The 6,000-nt window shown below is 41.5% G+C and overlaps 7 non-coding genes across 7 annotated transcripts; all 7 read left to right on the forward strand.

Moving 5' to 3' along the window:
* The first annotated feature begins 919 nt into the window (after positions 1–919).
* On the forward strand, positions 920–990 carry trnag-gcc. Its single transcript has one exon. It is a non-coding gene; the product is annotated as a tRNA-Gly (tRNA).
* Positions 991–1,237: 247 nt separating this feature from the next.
* Positions 1,238–1,308, forward strand: trnag-gcc. Its single transcript has one exon. It is a non-coding gene; the product is annotated as a tRNA-Gly (tRNA).
* Positions 1,309–1,546: 238 nt separating this feature from the next.
* trnag-gcc lies at positions 1,547–1,617 on the forward strand. The gene has a single exon. It is a non-coding gene; the product is annotated as a tRNA-Gly (tRNA).
* A 238-nt stretch (positions 1,618–1,855) lies between these two features.
* Positions 1,856–1,926, forward strand: trnag-gcc. The gene has a single exon. It is a non-coding gene; the product is annotated as a tRNA-Gly (tRNA).
* A 244-nt stretch (positions 1,927–2,170) lies between these two features.
* trnag-gcc lies at positions 2,171–2,241 on the forward strand. The gene has a single exon. It is a non-coding gene; the product is annotated as a tRNA-Gly (tRNA).
* Positions 2,242–2,475: 234 nt separating this feature from the next.
* Positions 2,476–2,546, forward strand: trnag-gcc. The gene has a single exon. It is a non-coding gene; the product is annotated as a tRNA-Gly (tRNA).
* A 254-nt stretch (positions 2,547–2,800) lies between these two features.
* On the forward strand, positions 2,801–2,871 carry trnag-gcc. Its single transcript has one exon. It is a non-coding gene; the product is annotated as a tRNA-Gly (tRNA).
* The last annotated feature ends 3,129 nt before the right edge of the window (positions 2,872–6,000 follow it).

The raw sequence follows: 6,000 nt of genomic DNA on the forward strand, positions 1-6,000 counted from the left end.
CTTCTACAAGCCCAGCACTTCATAATGTGTGTTATTGTTCCAGAGAGAGACAGGGGCTCCCCTGGTACCTTGACTGAATGGCCTCCCTTGGATTCATAGCAGGTTTGTGCTCTCCTCTCAAGCCGTATGATTAATGGTTTACCACCATAAATGTAGGTCACCAATGACAGCCTTATTATGACATTGTGTGAATAGAGTGCCATTATTTATTTAAAGAAAATTAGTTGTCAGTCTGGGAATTGAGCATGTGGTTAGCCGACCAATCATGGCATTGTCAGCTTGTCAAAATGGCTCTATAAGTAATGCTAAATGATGCCATATTTTACAATAAGGTTAAAAAACAAGAGGGGGTAGCCTATTTGTCTGTAACAATGATTTCACTGGCCACTGAGGTCTCAGATTTATCTACAGCATTGCCAGTTCAGTGCTGGCATCATGAAAACTAGAAATGGTAAATTAGTTCACTAACATATTAGTCATTACAGAAATATCAATTTTCGTCTCACATTTATTCAGGCTCTTCATGAGTATGTGAATAGAAATGATTGCACATCCATTCAACTTTAAATGAGTTCAGTTAATCTGATTGTTGGTCTGTTTTTAATACTATTCAGCAACTGGCATGTTACTTGTCAGATCAATGATTTTATCTCATTTCGGGTTCGATTCCCGGCCAATGCAACAGTTCCTTAATCCTCATACAACAGCAGGAACTGTGCCGTAATAGAGATACTACTCTGCTGTGAAGCATCCATGGCCGTCAACTCTGCTCAATACATTTACAAACTACTACTGTACGAGTCCCATGACACTTTTTAACTTTTTGAATCATAACAGTAAAAGTATAAGGGTAGCCCACAGTTCCTCAGACTCATCTAACACGGACGCTGATTTTATCTCATTTTTTACAGTCTTTCAAGCATTGGTGGTTCAGTGGTGGAATTCTCGCCTGCCACGCGGGAGGCCCGGGTTCGATTCCCGGCCAATGCAACAGTGCGTTTATCCTCAACCAACAGCAGAAACTGTGCAGTAATAGAGATACTACTCTGCTGTGGGCATGTGGCCATGGGCGTCAACTCTGCTCAATACATTTACAAACTACTACTGTACAAGTTCCATGACACTTTTTAACTTTTTGAATCATAACAATAAAAGTGGATGGCAAGGGAAGCCCACAGTTCCTTGGACTCATCTAACACGGACGCTGATTTTATTCCATTTTTTGACAACACTTCAAGCATTGGTGGTTCAGTGGTAGAATTCTCGCCTGCCACGCGGGAGGCCCGGGTTCGATTCCCGGCCAATGCAACAGTTCCTTTATCCTCATACAACAGCAGGAACTGTGCCGTAATAGAGATACTACTCTGCTGTGAAGCATCCATGGCCGTCAACTCTGCTCAATACATTTACAAACTACTACTGTACGAGTCCCATGACACTTTTTAACTTTTTGAATCATAACAGTAAAAGTATAAGGGTAGCCCACAGTTCCTCGGACTCATCTAACACGGACGCTGATTTTATCTCATTTTTTACAGTCTTTCAAGCATTGGTGGTTCAGTGGTAGAATTCTCGCCTGCCACGCGGGAGGCCCGGGTTCGATTCCCGGCCAATGCAACAGTTCCTTTATCCTCATACAACAGCAGGAACTGTGCCGTAATAGAGATACTACTCTGCTGTGAAGCATCCATGGCCGTCAACTCTGCTCAATACATTTACAAACTACTACTGTACGAGTCCCATGACACTTTTTAACTTTTTGAATCATAACAGTAAAAGTATAAGGGTAGCCCACAGTTCCTCGGACTCATCTAACACGGACGCTGATTTTATCTCATTTTTTACAGTCTTTCAAGCATTGGTGGTTCAGTGGTAGAATTCTCGCCTGCCACGCGGGAGGCCCGGGTTCGATTCCCGGCCAATGCAACAGTTCCTTTATCCTCATACAACAGCAGGAACTGTGCCGTAATAGAGATACTACTCTGCTGTGAAGCATCCATGGCCGTCAACTCTGCTCAATACATTTACAAACTACTACTGTACGAGTCCCATGACACGTTTTAACTTTTTGAATCATAACAGTAAAAGTGGATGGCAAGGGAAGCCCACAGTTCCTTGGACTCATCTAACACGGACGCTGATTTTATTCCATTTTTTGACAACACTTCAAGCATTGGTGGTTCAGTGGTAGAATTCTCGCCTGCCACGCGGGAGGCCCGGGTTCGATTCCCGGCCAATGCAACAGTTCCTTTATCCTCATACAACAGCAGGAACTGTGCCGTAATAGAGATACTACTCTGCTGTGAAGCATCCATGGCCGTCAACTCTGCTCAATACATTTACAAACTACTACTGTACGAGTCCCATGACACTTTTTAACTTTTTGAATCATAACAGTATAAGGGTAGCCCACAGTTCCTCAGACTCATCTAACACGGACGCTGATTTTATCTCATTTTTTTTACAGTCTTTCAAGCATTGGTGGTTCAGTGGTAGAATTCTCGCCTGCCACGCGGGAGGCCCGGGTTCGATTCCCGGCCAATGCAACAGTGCTTTTATCCTCAACCAACAGCAGAAACTGTGCAGTAATAGAGATACTACTCTGCTGTGGGCATGTGGGCATGTGGCCATGGGCGTCAACTCTGCTCAGTACATTTACAAACTACTACTGTACAAGTCCCATGACACTTTTTAACTTTTTGAATCATAACAATAAAAGTGGATGGCAAGGGAAGCCCACAGTTCCTCGGACTCATCTAACACGGACGCTGATTTTATCTCATTTTTTACAGTCTTTCAAGCATTGGTGGTTCAGTGGTAGAATTCTCGCCTGCCACGCGGGAGGCCCGGGTTCGATTCCCGGCCAATGCAAGGAGCTTTTTAACATCGTCATATCATAGTAGAAACTGTAGTGTTATAGAGATATCACTCTTCGATGAAGCAAACATAAGCATCTACTCTGCTGAATACATTCACTCATTCATTTTGATTTTGCAATTTCGACATGATGATGGTGCTAAATGTTGTTTGTTTGCTTGTTTGTGTTTCCACAGTTTTTCTCCGAGGTCTTTTCAGCCTGGTGTACAAAACAAAAAAACTACAAAAGTAAGTTGGGTGAGACTAAACTCACAGTGAAATATAGATTATGTTATTTCGTTGGATCTGTCCTCAACAAATTACTAAATATAAAAGATCAGCCCAAAGAAATAATGGTTTGGTCATTTGGTAAGGCTTGTGATTCTCAAAAAAAATAAAAAATCTTGGTGCACTTCAGAAAAAAAACACACACACACATTCAGTAGTAGATACACATGTAGGCAGTGAGCTGAAATGGAATTACTAATAAAAAATGTTGTTAAACATGTCATGCTAAGGTTTATAGACTGACAGGACCCAGTTCACCAGACTCACAGTGATGATTGAATTCTTGTAATTTATGTAAAAAAAAATCATAAATAAATAAAAGCAGGCATACAGTGCTCTACGTCATATCAGTGGTTTGCAATCATGTGCCATTGAGTCTTGAGAGTCCTCTGGTTTCCTTCCCAGCTGACACTATAGCAGCTGATTTCACTGATTACAGTTTCAAACTGAGTCACAGAGCGCAGTCGCTTTCAGTATGTGCATTTTGTTGCAGTTTTAAATGTATTTCTTACGCAGATTTTCTTTTAAACTTAATTCTCATGCAAAGGTGAACAGAAGGAAATCAAATTGCACTTATAGTACACAATACTCCACTTTTAAAACAGTTAAAACACAATGAAGAAGAGTAATTAAATGGCTTATTCTGCAGAGGTGGAGGGAACATTTTTAATTTATTTATTTTGTTCTGCAAAACTTTACATTACATAACATTATGTTTCAACAAAACGTATCATATCAAGCCCACATTACATGTCTATCAGCTGCCTTTCAGGCGGACTGGATGTAAGTGTTCAGGCCATGTGGCTCTCTGGTCATATCTGGTCCTGTTTGTGATGACAGATCCAGGTATTTAAACCAAAACATGATGTTTATCTGCAAAGCCTTTTGTTTGTGTGTGTGAAACTTAACCAGACCATAAGCACTGCATTGTCACAAGATAAAACAGAAGAAAGAGAATAACTAAACCAAAAGAAACCTGCAACATGACACTGAGGATTGCCCGTCTTAATTCAGGCTGCGTACTTCATCCTGATGGTTGAAAGAAGAGGCAGGGAAGCAAAACAAAACATTTAGCAAAGCCTACTTGTTGCTTTGTTGTCCAGCTCAAAGGGGTGCAGGGCACTGTCTTCTTCTAGTCCCGTTCAAGCTATCACATCGAGCACTCTGCTGCCACCTGCTGTGTAACTGAGACCGCAGACCGGAAATACGTCAAATCTCAGTAACATTTTGAATCTACTTTTTTATTGAAGATTAAACATTTAACTCACATTTAGCTAACGATATAATATTTCCTCTGATAATTTACAGTTGGCAGCCATGTTGGCGTTGGTGAATTGTGTCAAACTGGGATCTTTTTTTTTATTGAAAAAAATATCATCTTTTAAACTGACAATGTCATATACGTGACTCACGTCACAATTCAAGCGGGATCAAAAAAAAACATTTGTCTTCCTGTGGTCACCACCGTAAGGTTCCATGGCGTCCACTCTAAAGGGCCGTGACTTTGAGTAGAGCGTGCACGCTCAAAATTAAATCAGCGTCTGCACTTTTTACATAGACTCAGGTTACATGGTGTTAATAAGGAAATGATGTTGCTGTTCTATAGGGATACAGATAGATACAGAATTACAACTTGGTTTGGTAACCTGCCTGTAAAACAAAAAGCACACCTGCAGAATCTGTTTGGATGGGCCGGAAAAATAATCAGTATGCCACCCCCATCCTCTCTCCAGGAACTCTTTGAACAGGGAAGGCCGCAAAATCGCTGGTGATCCAAATCATGTTCTTTCCGGCGAATATGAGTTGTTGCCTTCAGGGAAAAGGTATAGGGTACCAAACTGCAAGTTAAATAGATATAAACTGTCCTTCATACCTACCTCCATTAAATGATTAAATAGTGCAAGATAGTGTGTGTGTGTGTATATGTATGTGTGTGTGTGCCTCTGAACTGTAATGAAGTAGAAGTAGGAAGTAGCCTAGTATATCCTCAGTTTGGTACTTATTTTCCCATTACCTATTTTCTCAGACGTTCACGTGACTCTCTCATTTGTTTCTGTCTTATTTGACTTTTTGTTTTCATTCATGCGGCGAGGTTTTTATTTCTCAGCGCTGGTGATTAGTGGCTCTTTGTTCCCAGTCGTTTTTCATGTTAAACTCATGCTGTTCGCTTTCGTGCCAAAATAGGTCACAGGTCTCGTTCTAAATGGCTAAACCACCCTGCGGTCGCCACCCGCACATTGCATCCTCTCTTCAGCAGCCCGCCAGAGTATCGACCTTTGTTTTGTACAGCAAGTGCAAATCAAGCTTCTGAATATCGCACGCAAGAGTGATATCACTAAACAACTTCCACAAACACATGGCACTCACGCTGAATCATGAAGTTTCACAGCTGCTATGCATATCATCTCGGTATTTTTTTCTGCTCCTTGTTAACACGAGGTCAAAATCACATTTGGATAATCTCAAATCCTCCTCATTGTTATGATAAACAGTCAACATTGAAATATGCTGAGCGCTGCACTGAGTAGCACCAGGGTGCCATTGCAGGATGACAGCGCCATTGTTGAGGTGGAATAAAGCCATAAAAGGTAATAATTGAGCGGTTCCCTCTTTTCAGCCGAGATCTGGGCTCAACGAAGTGCTATAAATCAAACTGTCAATCTGTAGAACAAAGACGAATTTGACTGCACAGTAGGGATCACTGACTCTGAGTGTGTGACAGGAAGAGAGCAAGTGTTTGTATGGGGAAGGATGGAGATGTGTTTCTTTGTGAGAATGGGTGGGGCCAAGTGAGACATTTTCACTCTGTAAATGTACCTTTGAAGGTGGGCTGCTCCAGGGCAAAAGGGACAAAAA

Source organism: Acanthopagrus latus, chromosome 6, assembly GCF_904848185.1.
Source record: "Acanthopagrus latus isolate v.2019 chromosome 6, fAcaLat1.1, whole genome shotgun sequence".
NCBI lineage: Eukaryota > Metazoa > Chordata > Actinopteri > Spariformes > Sparidae > Acanthopagrus > Acanthopagrus latus.